The sequence below is a fragment of the Macaca thibetana genome, chromosome 8 (assembly GCF_024542745.1).
Source record: "Macaca thibetana thibetana isolate TM-01 chromosome 8, ASM2454274v1, whole genome shotgun sequence".
NCBI lineage: Eukaryota > Metazoa > Chordata > Mammalia > Primates > Cercopithecidae > Macaca > Macaca thibetana.
The window spans coordinates 35293938-35308044 of record NC_065585.1 but is presented as its reverse complement, the minus strand read 5'-3'; the positions used below and the strand labels follow the sequence as shown (position 1 = coordinate 35308044).

General features: G+C 38.1%; 1 pseudogene; it reads right to left on the bottom strand.

The window, feature by feature from the left end:
- LOC126960648 (uncharacterized) overlaps positions 1–13793 on the bottom strand; it is a 51917-nt pseudogene extending 38124 nt beyond the window's left edge.
- Positions 13794–14107: the final 314 nt, after the last annotated feature.

The window sequence follows — 14107 nt, the reverse complement described above, 5'->3', positions numbered from 1 at the left end:
AGGGTTTTGGTCAAACAGAAATGTCTTTCTCTTTCCTTCCCACCCTTTTACCTTATAATATTCCTTCTGGTTCTTATGAAGGTGCATTTTTGTATGGATAGTTGTTTAATTTTGTGTTCCTGCCAAGGTGTAATCCATGGAGGGTTCTATATAGCCATACTTGCTCTGCCTCCTTCCTCAAGATCCCTAACTTTCTTTCTCTTCCTTTTTACAACATGTATTTATTTAGCATCTACTAAGTGACAGTCACAGTGCTAAGCCCAGGTTTATAATTGTAAATGAAAGAGAAAATCTTTTCTCAAATAGTTTTAAGTAGGTGGGAACAAATATATCTATTTATTATAAAATAGAATTATAGTAAAGTGTCATGACAAGGGAAGTACTAGTACTACAGGTGGACATAGTAAGGGTATTGTATTAGTTATCTATTTCTGTATAATACATTTAGTGACTTAAAACAATAATAAGCATTTATTATCTTCAGTTTCTACCTGTCAGAAATAAGGAAGCACTTAGGTGCATGGTTCTGGCTCAGAGTCTCTCGCAAGATTGCAGTCAAAATGTAGAACAGGGCTGGAGTTATCTGAAGGCTGAAGTGGGTCTGGAGAATCTACATTCAAGATGGTTCACTCACACAACTGGAAAGTTGGTTCTGACTGTTGGCAAGAGGCATCAGAGGTACTGACCTCTCCATAGGTCTGCTTAAGCTTCCTTACAATATGGTGGCTCACTCTGGCTTTTCCCAGAGTGAGTGATTTAGGAGAGGACAAAGAAGAAGTTTTTCATATATTTTATCACCTTTCCTTGAAAGCCCCACACCACCAACTCTTGAAATATTCTGTTGGTTTCCTAGGTCAGCCCTATGCATTAGGAGTGGATGGAGGAAATACACAACAGTGTGAATACTCAAGAGGTGAGAATCATTGGTGGCCATATGGGAAGCTGGCTACCACAGAAACCAAGCCTAATTTTGGCAGGGAGAGAGAGTGGTTTCAACATCTAGTCACGGAAACAAAATTTAGATCATAGAAGATTTAAAATATTAGGAAAAACGACTGATTTTGTGGCTTTAATTATTTGGATAATCAATTGGATTGATTACATGGTTGACAGATTCTGCAGTATCATAACTGAAATGCCTAAAGATCTTTGCTTGGAAACAGCTGACTATAAGTTGCATAGCTGTATCTAATGCCACTGTTATGTTTTCTAAACCTCAGTGCCTGGAAAGTTTAAAGTTATCAGTATTAAAATGTTCAAGAGAGCTGGCAATGAATGACATTTTTTACTTGTTGACTTCCAAGTACACCAAATCTAAATTGGTTTTGTGTTCCTTCTTCTTTTTTGTTTATAAAGAAAATGTTTTCCACTCCTTTCCCTTCACATTCTCTCCACCATATTTTGACTCTTTTTCTTTGAATTATTTTTTTTTTAATATTTTGAATGTGATTGCTATACTCTCCCTAGAGCCAACCCTGGGAAATAAGTAGACTTTCATTTTGAGAAAAGAATGTCAAGGGTCACCCACTTTTACCATTGCCGTTTAATATTGAACAAGAGTTCCTAGCCAGGGCAGTTCAGTGAAGAAAGAAAGATATACAGATTGAAAAGGAAGAAGTGAAAATGTAGTTTATGGGGATAATATGAATTGTGTATGTAGAATTTACAGATAATACGATTATGTATATAGAAAATGAAAAATAAATAAGTTACTAAGTAAGATTAGGAAGATTTCTGGACAGAAGGTCAGCAAGCATTTATAAAATACATCAGGTACCTAAGAATGTGTCTAATAAAAGATCTCTACATAGAAAACAGTAAAACAAATTGAGAGAATTAAAAAGATTCAAATATTTGGTGGGCCTGTGCAAGAGTTAGAAAACTCAATATTTTAAATATATCTTTCCTCAAATTAATAAATTAAATCAATGAAATAATAAGTATTAGAAGTTTTTAAAATGAAATTGATAAGCCAATTTCAAAATGCCAACAATATCCTGGAAAAGCTTGAGTAAGAACGAGATGGGAAGACTTGCTCTAGCTGTTACCAAGAATTATTATAAACTTGTAATTAACATAAGATGGCCAAATTAGACTCACAGGTTCAATGAGGGATCTGAAAAGAAGAATCACGCTTATATGAACACTGAAAGTTCAACTAATGTGGTACTACAGAGCAGGGAAGTTTTTCTAATAATGATTTTGAATCGTCATTGTTGTTGTTTTTTAATTAAAAATAAGGAAGCCATCTGCATCCACCCTACTTCACACCATATAAAAATTAATTCCAGGTAGATTGTAAATCTATGTCAAAAGAACATTTTTCTAATAAAAATTTTAGAAAAAAATCAGGCCGGGTGCAGTGGCTTATGCCTGTAATCCCAGCACTTTGGGAGGCCTAGGCACGTGGATCACCTGAAGTCAGGAGTTCGAGACCAGCCTGGCCAACGTGAAGAAACACTGTCTCTACTAAAAATACAAAAAATTATCCATGTATAATAGCGGGTGCCTTTAATCCCAGCTGCTCGGGAGGCTGAGGCAGGAAAATTGCTTGAACCCAGGAGGCGGAGGTTGCAGTCAGCTGAGATCATGGCACTGCACTCCAGCCTAGGCAACAAGAGTAAAAACTCTGTCTCAAAAAAAAAAAAGAAAAAATTGTATCCTATTGTGTGTGATAGTAATGCAACTCAAATGATAATAAGCAAAAAAGCCCTTTAGTTCCTAATGTATGTAATTATAAAATCTGGATTGTGAGCCTCAATATCCAAAACACCATGTTTCTTTCCATCACTTGGCTCTCCTAACTCCTGCTTGGTTTTGTTTTATGTATTCGCCCTCTTTCAGGTGGACAATAGCCACCTGCAGTGTCAGAATCGCATCTTCTGATATTGGCATCTCCATTAAAGAGATGGTCTTCTTACTTACGGATTCCTAGCCTTGTTTCACATACCCATAGCAAATACAGCACGATGATCGCTGAGGGTAGTGGCCATCCCCTAGTTGATTGCCTCAGCCTTGACTATGCTCCAACAGTGAAATAGGACAGGACTGCTCCCCTAAAATGACATAAAGTGGTAGAGTGGTTCTTAATTTAATGAAATTGAGTATTTATTAATGAGATGATGCTGACAATTTAGGTTTAAAATGAAAATTGCAAAAATAAAATTTTGACCTTAAACTTATAAATCATATATGAGTATAATGTAACAGAAAAATGACAATAAAATGTTTCATGCAATTGTTAAATACTGAATACATATTTTTCCATGAACAGAATAAAATGTATTGTGTATTGAGAATATAATAAGTGCCCTGCTTTTTATACACATCATCTCTTCTCTTTACAGAAAACATAAATTATTCTATTTTTATTCCCATTTGAATTGGAGGAAAAATGTCAACATGGCAAGATTGTGATTAGACTCCATATTGGTCTTGAGTCCCAAAACTGTTGCTTTTCAGTGTATAATATTGCAGTTCAGTTGAAGATTTGCTATCTCAAATAAGAGTCAATAACTAGTGTAATCAGCAATGGTCAATAGGTAGCTCCTCGTGAAACAGACTTAGACATAAATTTGAAAAAATAATTAAGCCTTAATACAATTTTTAATTGTAGGGAGGACAATTTTAACACATTGAATTTAGAGTTAGATTGCATATAAATTAGGAATAACAAGGATAAAGGCAGAAATATTAGTAACAAACCTGCAGGTTGTGCACAAGTACCCTAGAACTTAAAGTATAATAATAATAAAAAATAAATTAAAAAAAAAAAGAACCAGCATACATTGTTTTCCCTGTGACTAATACAATATTATTTACAGGTTTGGTTGCTGTGGTGATGGACTCATAAGCTCGTCTTCATCCAGAAACCTAGCAGAGATTTTTCTAGTAGTGCAAATAAATTCCAAATTAAAAATTTTATTTTAAGATATCACTTAATTTTCATAAATGCAGAATACATTCAATTATATAATTATATCACATTATTAGAGTAATAAATTTAAAGATGTATTCAAATCTGTAGACTTCTAAGATTAGATTTGGAAAACAGGATTCATTCCTGATATACACTTTGTTTACATATTCCCAAAATGATATGACTTCTCGTTGTTGTTGTTAAGCTTGGGAAATTTGTAACCTTTCACAGAGCTAATAGTGCAGTTGTAACCAGTAACTTTTCTGTTTGATTTTTTAAATACAAAGTTCAAATATATATATATATATGGAAGGCAGAATCTCCAAAAGGTAGTCATTAGAGAAAAAAAGTTAACAGAAGATTAAGTTAAGTGAATTATGGCTAAAATATTGGTGTCTTGGCTATATGAAATGTTCAGCCATTGGAAGGAAAAATATTTTTCTGCATGATCTCAAACTTTCATTCTTATGGGGACGCAGTTCCTATTTTCATCCCATATAGATATTTGATGTAGAACTTTCCTATTGAGAATTGAACATTTATGATATTTAAAATCCAAGGTCATGTTAATTAGATTTTCTTTTTTTTTTTTGAGATGGAGACTCACTCTGTCACCCAAGCTGGAGTGCGATGGCAAAATCTCATCTCATTGCAACCTCCACCTCCCAGGTTCAAGTGATCATCCTGTCTCAGCCTCCTGAGTAACTGGACCACAGGTGTGTGCCGCCGTGCCTAGCTAATTTGTTGTATTTTTAGTAGAAATGGGGTTTCACCATGTTGGCTAGGCTGGTCTCGAACTCCTGATCTCAAGTGATCTACCTGCCTTGGCCTCCCAAAGTACTTGGGATTACAGGTGTGATTCCTGTAATTCCTTGGGATTACAGTCGTGGTCGTCGTCTGGCCAGCTTTTCTTCCTTTACTACCCTCTTCCAATTTATTTACATTGGTTTGAGAGCTAGATCATTTAATTTTGCCATTCATAGCCAACTGAATGACTGACTTTTTTTTTTTTTTTACTATGTTTCTGGATGTTTGGAGTAATCTATATAGAGTATTTATTTATTTTGACAGGTTAATAATTTTTCTTTGTTTTCTTTATTCAATATCAGTATTCAATTTACCATTGTCAGATATTAAATTTTTTGTCCCAATTGCCGTCAGTATCTGGACATTTTTAATTGATCACCTTGCATGTAGATTAACATTCACTAACTGATAATTATCTAGTAATCATTTCTAAAGGCTTATGATGGATGGTTTAATTGCTAAGGGAGTGAGACATTTCTAATTATGTATGAACACAGCCTTTATTTCTGCATAAGGTGGATTACTAGTGGAAGTCAGTTTAATGTAATCCTAGGCGATGATACTGATGAAATTACAGCACTAATGTGCTGATTATATTTTTCTAATATACACTGAAATGATCATTAGGATTATAAGATTGTAATATTTCACGCAAAATGTTCGTCATACCAGCAGTAGTATTACTGGTTTAAAAGGTAAAGCCCAGATTTTCTGACTTCAAAGCCTGTTACATTCTTTATAATCTCATCTCAGCTAGTTTCTAATTCTATCTTTAGTTTCCCCCTATTATATACACATTTTTTTCTGGCTTTCTTTATAAAAAGAACCCCTTCTTTTTGTTATTTCTTCTAAAAAGAACCCCTTCCCTTCAACTTCTCCACTTAGAAAACTCATGATTTTCTATATGCTTCTATTGGAGCAATTATTACATTATATTTTATAGACTTCTTTGCTAACAATGTATTACTTCTCATAGACATGCTTCTTACAGATTATCTGTCTCTGGCTTTAATGAATCAAACCTTGAAAATTACTGGCTACTATAAACAATGTTTCCAAACATCAGTGACTATGTTTTTCTTTTTAAGAGACAGAGTTTTGCTATGTTGTCCAGGCTGGAGTACAGTGGCTATTCATGGGCCAGATCATAGGGCACTGCAGTCTTGGACTCCTGGCCTCAAATGATCCTCTCTCCTCAGCTTCCCAAGTGCTGGAACTACAGCTCATCACTGTGCCCAGCCATCAGTTATTTTTGATGTTTTATGTATTCAATTCATTCCTTGATAATAAAATTATCACATATTAATTGGAAAATAATTGGAAATGTATTAGAAATTCCTTTCTGCTAGACTGATTTAGAACCTGGGTTGGCTTTAATGTTGAGCCAGGCTTGTGGGTTCATTTACAATGCAATTTTCTTAAAAACTTAGCACATTGGTAGGTGTGGTGGCTCAGGCCTGTAATCCCAACATTTTGACAGGTCAAGGTGGAAGAATCACTTAAGCCTGGGAGTTTGAGACCAGCCTGGACAACATGGTGAAACCTTGTCTCTACAAAAAAATACAAAAAAATTAGCCGAATTTGAAGGTGTGCACCTGTAGTTCCTGCTACTTTGGAGGCTGAGGTGGGAGGATCACCTGAGCCTGAAAAGTTGAGGCTGCAATTAGCCGTGATGGCACCACTGCATTCCAGCCTGGGTGACAGAGTGAGACTCTGTCTCACAAAAACCAACCAACCAACCAACAAACAAACCAAAAATACCAAACAACCCCAAACAAACAAACACCACTTTGCATATCTAGTCTATGTGGTTCTTCTCAGTTATTTGAAAAAGTAACCACAGTCAAAGATCTTGTCTGATTATAGTTGGCTAATCTGAAGAATATTTATTTTCTGTGACCCTTATGCTGGACTCATCACTCTTTCCTTTAAATGGTGAAATAATTTAGAATTAGTTAGTTATTAGCCTAGTTTTCACTCTCTAACAGAGAAGTCTGAATGTGAGATTCTTCAGAAACATCACCCTGGCCCAAGCACAGTGGCTCATGCCTGTAATCCAAGCACTTTGGGAGGCCAAGGCAGGTGGATCACCTGAGGTCAGGAGTTCCAGACCAAGTCCCAGCTTGGTCAACACCGTGAAACCCCGTCTCTACTAAAAATACAAAAAATTAGCCGGGTGTATTGGCGGGTGCCTGTAATCCCAGCTACCCAGCCACTTGGGAGACTGTGGCAGAAGAATTGCTTAAATCCAGGAGGAGCTGAGATCATGCCATTGCACTCCTGAACAAGAGCAAAACTCCATCAAAGAAAGAAAGAAAGAAAGAGGAAGGAAGGAAGGAAGGAAGGAAGGAAGGAAGGAAGGAAGGAAGGAAGGAAGGAAGGAAGGAAGGAAGGAAGGAAGGAAGGGGAAAGGGAAGGGGAAGGAAAGGGAAGGAGAAGGGGAAGGGGAAGGGGAAGGTGAAGGGAAAAGTGAAGGGAAAGGTGAAGGGGAAGGGGAAGGGGAAGGGGAAGGGGAAAGAGAAGGTGAAGGTGAAGGGGAAGGGAAGCGGGGAAGGGAAAGGGAAAGGATTGGATTACCCTGAAGTCTCATCTTCTCCTTAAGCTATAGATGCATGACTTTTTTTTTCTTTGTTTTTTTAATTTAATTTAATTTAATTTTTTTTTTTTTTTTTTTGAGACAGGGTCTCACTCTCACCCAGACTGGCAATGTTTACCATGGGTAGAAATGTTTATTTAAATAGAAGTGAAAAAATAGTAATGACATAATAATGCTGATATAATAATATTTATATGATATATTCAGGTTACCACCTTGCCTAAGAAAATAAAAACTATCTTCTAGAATGGCATGGAAAGAAGCAGCTTAAAAGAGACATTCTGAGTAAGAGTCCTCTTTCAGATAAGCCAGTGCTTCCTACAGGAATGACATAGAAATCCATCTATTATGCAGAGTCAGTGGGATTGCAATACCCAAATCTTCCTCTCAAGGAAAATAGATGAGCTTTCTTGGTCATAATCAGAGATTGCAATGGTGTTGAATAGGCAACATAATATTAGTATCCTTTTAAATATAAAGGCCAAACTAAACTGATCTGTTTTTATCCTTGCAACTATTTATGAAAATCTTCGCATGAGGTAAGTCTCTCTCTCTCCTTTTTCTAGATAAGGTCTTGCTCTGTTGCCCAGGGTGGAGTGCAGTGGCGAGATGCAGCCATGACTTCCCAGGCTCGAGTGATCCTCCCGACTCAGCCTCCAGAGTAACTGGGACTTCAGGCACGTGCCACCATGCTAGGCTAATTATTTACGTTTTATTTTTTTAAAGAGAACAGGCCTCACTGTGTTGCCCAGGCTGGTCTTGAATTCCTGAGCTCAAGCAAACCCCCGGCCTCAGCCTCCCAAAGTGCTGTGATTACAGATGTGAGCCACTATGCCCAGCCTAGAGATAGATGTCTTCTAATACAAGCAAATAAATAATGCCCTTATAATTATGCAGAAGTAAAGTAAGCCTGAGAGAAAAAATAATCTATCTGGAATCAAATGATTACATGCAGTGTATACCGTGGGGATGTAGAATTTGATTAAACATTTAAATGAGCATTTAAAAAATAACTAAAATGTAATTTTCGAGGAAATTTTAAACAACCCCATATTTCACTGGAATTGTTAATTCTCCTGTCTTCACATTTAAAAGGCTGAATTTTTAAACATTATAATAATATCTTGGTCACCTTAAGCATCAAATAAATTATTTAGAGAAGTGATGTGAGACTTTCAATCAATCATTAAAGGCCCTCTTTTTTGTGACTTAGACCCTTCTCTCTGGAACAAAATAATACATATTTTGATACAACACATTGTTAAAGACAGAAAAAAAATTGTGTTTTAAGTCTCTTCAATTTTTGAATAGATTTTATTTGAAGTAGTTTTTGAGTTATAAAAAAATTAAGAAGATAGTAGAGAGTTCCCATATACTACTCTACAAAGTTCCTTCCGTTATTAACATCTTGCATGTTAGCATTAAATCGTTGCAATTAATGGACACAATTAATAACTAATATAATATTATTAAATAAAGTTTATAATTTATTCAGATGTCCTTAGTATTTACCTTACACCCTTTTCTGCCCTAGTTTTCTATCCAAGATACCACTAATTACATTTAGTTATCTTGTCTCTTTATGATCTGCTTGGATGTGAGAGTTTCTCACACTTTCTTTGTTTTTGATGTCCTTGAAAATTGTGAGAAGTACTGGTCAGCCATACAGTAGGATTCTTCTCTCTGGGAATATTGCAGACTATTGTAGGATTCTACTCTTAAAATTTGCCCATTGTTTTTCTCATGATTAGACTGGGGTTAGGGGTTTTGGAAGGAAGATCATAGAGATAAAATTTCATTTTCAAAAAATCCTATCAAAGGTATTTATTGTATTAGTCATGGTTCTCTAGAGGAACAAGACTAATAGGATATATATATATATATATATCTTATTATATATAAAACACTATATATAATATAGTATTTAGGCTTAAAATGAAAATTGCTAAAATAAAATTTTGACCTAAAACTTGTAAATTATATGTGAATATAATGTAACAGAAAAATGAAAATAAAATGTTTCATGCAATTTTTAAATACTGCATACATATTTTTTCATGAATATAATAAAATGTATTGTGTATTGAGCATATAATAAGTGCCCTACTTTTTATATACATCATCTCTACTCTTTATGACAAATATAAATTATTCTATTTTTATTCCCATTTGAAAAGAAGGAAAAATGTCAACATGGCAAGATTGTGATTAGACTCCAAATTTGTCTTGACTCCAAAAACTGTTGCTTTTCAGTGTGTGATATTGCAGTTCAGTTGAAGATTTGCTATCTCAAATAACAGTCAATAACTAGTATAATCAGCAAAGGTCAATAGGTAGCTCCTTGTGAAACAGACTTAGACATAAATTTGAAAAAACTATTAAGCCTTAATACAGTTTTTAATTATAGGGAGGACAAGGTCCCACAATAGGCTGTTTGCAAGCTTGAGGAGCAAGGAGAGTCAATCCGAGTCAGGAAGCATCCAGCAGGGAGAAAGATATAGGCTGGGAGGCTAGGCCAGTCTCTCTCTTTTTCACGGTTTTCCTGCCTGCTTTATATTTGCTGGCAGCTGATTAGATTGTGCCCACCAGGTTCAGGGTGGGTCTGCTTTTTCCAACCCACTGACTCAAATGTTAACCTCCTTTGGCAACACCCTCACAGACACACCCCAGGATCAATATTTTGTATCCTTCAATCCAATCAAGTTGACACTCAGGGTTAACCATAACAAGTCCACCCCTTTTCAACTTGAACCCATACACATCTCCTAAGATAATACATAATCTTCAAATAAAGACAATAATATGGTCATAATTACATCTAAAACAATACAACTATCCTTCGTACAACCAGAAACACACCAATCCCCAACCCAAATACTATTACATAAAGTTAATAATACTTAAATGCTGATATGAAGTCACTAAATTTTATGTCACATGATAAAGGAAAAGGAAATAAAATGAAGAGATTTTCTTAGTACAAGAGTATACATGCACAAACATGCTTTTAACAATAGAAAGAGGAAATACTCATGACAGTTACAATCCTCATTTCTGCAGCTGGTCACGTGGTCATAGCTGGTATTGATGACTACCTTCTTCTACTACCCATTCTGTATTCCCTTTGCCTTCAGCAAGTACCTCAGCAGGTTGTGGTTATTTTTCCTGGTGGAGTGACTCAAGCCTTCATTCCTGAGGGGTCTGGACCATTTGTAGTCTAGTCTGGATGGGGCTGTTGTAGTTTTCAATTGATCTTAATCACAGGGCATGGTAATACTAAGAGATGCCCTAATGGATCTCATGTATTGAATGCATACTCTTTCTTACCTTCGTTATGGAGTAGTAGACTGATTTCATCTTAATAGTCTGGGTCAATCACCCCAGCCAACACTGTAACTCCCTTCTTAGCCTGTTGACTTAAAGGTAGGAGGAGCCCAGAGCGTCCAGGTGGCAATGCTAACTTCCAGTTTAATGGAATCATTGTTGTGTCCTCTGGTGGCAGCATTCCTTCCTCTGGAACTAAGACTTCTAGGTCAGTAGAAAGTAATGTTGCAGGAACAGGAAGCAAACATTTTGCTAGTGGATCAGTAGGGATGATGGTGAGTGGTGCCACTTTCACTTCCACCCCTTGATTCCTGGACCTGTGAATCCTGGCTATGGAATAAACAGTACCATATGTTGGATGCTGATTATTCAGAACATACACGACCTTCTGGAGAACTGCAAACTATTGTCACCTAGTTTGCCCTGCAAACTATTGTCACCTAGTTGGTATTGTAATTGTTACTTCCAAAGGCCATTCCACCATTCTATTAATCCAGCTGCTTCAGGATGATGGAGAACATGGTATGACCAGTGAATTCCATGAGCGTGAGCCCACTGCCACAGTTCATTAGCTGTAAAGTGAGTGTCTTGGTCAGAGACAATGCTGTGTGGAATACTATGATGGTGGATAAGACATTCTGTGAGTCCACGGTCTTGGCAGAAGCATTGCATGCAGGATAGGCAAGCCCATATCTGGAGTAAGTGTTTATTCCAGTGAGGACAAACCTCTGCTCTTTCCATGATGGAAGAGGTCCAACATAATCAACCTGCCACCAGATAGCTGGCTGATCACCCTGAGGAATGGTGCCACATTGAGGGCTCAGTGTTGGTCTCTGCTAATGGGAAATTGGGCACTCAGCAGTAGCTGCAGTCAGTTCAGCCTTGGTGAGTGAAAGTCCATGTTGCTGAGCCCATGTGTAACCTCCATCCCTGCCACCATAACCACTTTGTTCATGGGCCCATTGGGCAATGACAGGGGTGGCTTGGTAAATAGGCTGAGTGGTGTCCACAGAAAAGGTCATCCTATCTACTTGGTTATTAAAATCCTCCTCTGCTAAGGCCACTTGTTGGTGAGCACTCACATGGGATACAAATATCTTCATGGTTTTTGACCACTCAGAGAAGTCCATCCACATACATACCTCTTCTCCAAATTTCTTTTTCACCTATTTTCCAATCATGCTTTCTCCAAATCCCTGACATCCAGCCAAATCCTGACCATCCAGCCAAACCACTGGGTATAGCCCATGAATCACTATATAATTACACACCTGGCCTTTTCTCCTTTCATGCAACATGCACAACCAGGTGCATGGCTCAAAGTTCTGCCCACTGGGAAGATTTCTCTTCACCGCTGTCCTTCAGGGATGTTCTAGAAAGGGGTTGTAGTGCTGCAGCTGTACACTTTTGGGTGGAACCTGCTTATTGTGCAGAACCTTCTGTAAACCAGGTCCTAGTCTTCTCTTCCTCTGTCAACTGATCATAGGAAACTCTCCATGAGCCCATCAGTGCAGTCTGGGGAAGAGAAGGCAGGTGGCAGGAGTGGAGACTATGGGCATTTGAACCACTTCCTCATGTAACTTACTTGTGCTTTCAGGACCTGCTTGAGCCCAATCATGTATATACCACTTCCATTTGATGATGAAATGCTGCTGTGCATGACCCACTTTATGGCTAGATGGGTCAGAAAGCACCCAGTTCATGATAGGCAGTTCACCTGTCATGGTGACTTGATGACCCATAGTCAAACGGTCAGTTTCCACCAAAGCCTCTTGGCTCAGACAGGCCAAGAGCTGTCTCTCAAAAGGAAAGTAGTTATCTGCAGAAGATGGCAGGGCCTTGCTCCAAAATCCTAGAGGCTTCTGCTGTGATTTACCTATGGGGACCTGCCAAAGGCTTGAAACAGCATCCCTATCTGCCACTGACTGACACCTCATGCATCTGGATGTGCTGGGTCGTATGGACCAAGTGGCAGAGCAGCTTGCACAGCAGCCTGGACCTGTTGCAGAGCCTTCTCCTCTTCTGGACTCCACTCAAAACTGTCAGCCTTTGAGGTCACTTGATAAATGGGCCAGAGTAACATACTCAAATGAGGAAGGTGTTGCCTTGAAAATCCAAATAGGCTCACTAGGCATTGTGCTTCTTTCTTGATTGTAAGAGGGGCCAAATTCAGCAAGTTATTCTTCACCTTAGAAGGAATATCTTGACAGGTCCCACACTACCAGACTCCTGGAAATTTAACTGAGATAGAAGATCCCTAAATTTCAGTCAGATTCATTTCCTGTCCTCTGGTATGCAAATATCTCACCAATAAGTCCAGTGTTTTTGCTACTTCTTGCTCACTGGATCCAGTCAGCATAATGTCATCAATGTAATAGACCAGTGTGATATCTTGCGGAAGTGAAAAGCCATCAAGGTCTTTCCGAATAAGATCATGACACCAAGCTGGAGAGTTGATATATTCCTGAGGTAGGACATTAAAGATATATTGCTGGATTTGCCAGCTGAAGGCAAATTGCTTCTGGTGGGCCTTACGAACAGAAATGGAGAAAAAGGCATTTGCCAAGTCAATGGCTGCAAACCAGGTACCAGGAGATGTGTTAATTGGCTCAAGTAATGAAACAACATCGGGTACAACAACTGCACTTGGAGTCACCAATTGGTTAAGCTTATCTGCTGTCATTATGCAAGATCCATCTGTCTTCTCCAGAGGCCAAATGGGAGACTTGAATGGGGATGTATTGGGAATCACCACCCCTGTGTCTTTCAAGTCCTTAATGGTGGCGCTAATCTCTGCAATCTCTCCAGGGATGTGATGTTGTTTTTGATTTACTATTTTTCTAGATATAGGCAGCTCTACTGGCTTCCATTTGGCGTTTCTCACCATAATAGCCCTCACTCTACCAATCAGGGAACCAATGTGGGGGTTCTGCCAGTTGCTAAGTATGTCCATGCCAATTATACATTCTGGCATTGGAGAGATGACCACAGGATGAGTCTGGGGACCCACTGAACCCACTGTATGTCAGATCTAGCTAAAACTTCGTCAATTACCTGACCTCCACAAGCCCCTACTTTAAGTGGAGAACCACAATGACGTTTTGGGTCGCCTGGAATCAACATCAGCTCAGAACCAGTATCCAGTAGTCACCAAAATGGCTGATCATTTTCCTTTTCCCAATGCACAGTTACCCTGGTAAAAGGCTGGAGGTCTCCTTTGAGAAGGATGGGAGGGAAATTCACTGCATAAATTGTAGGTAATGTAGTGGGGTCCTTCCTCAAGGAGACCTGGCCTCCTCTTCATTCAAGGGGTTCTGGGTCTGTAAACTGGCTCAAGTCTGGAAATTGACTGAGGGGCCATGATTCTCTGTTTTTATAATTCAAATTAGTCTTTTGTCCATTTAACCTAGAAGTTTTCTCCTTGTATAAATGAAGTAGGAATGCAATAGGCTTCCTATCAA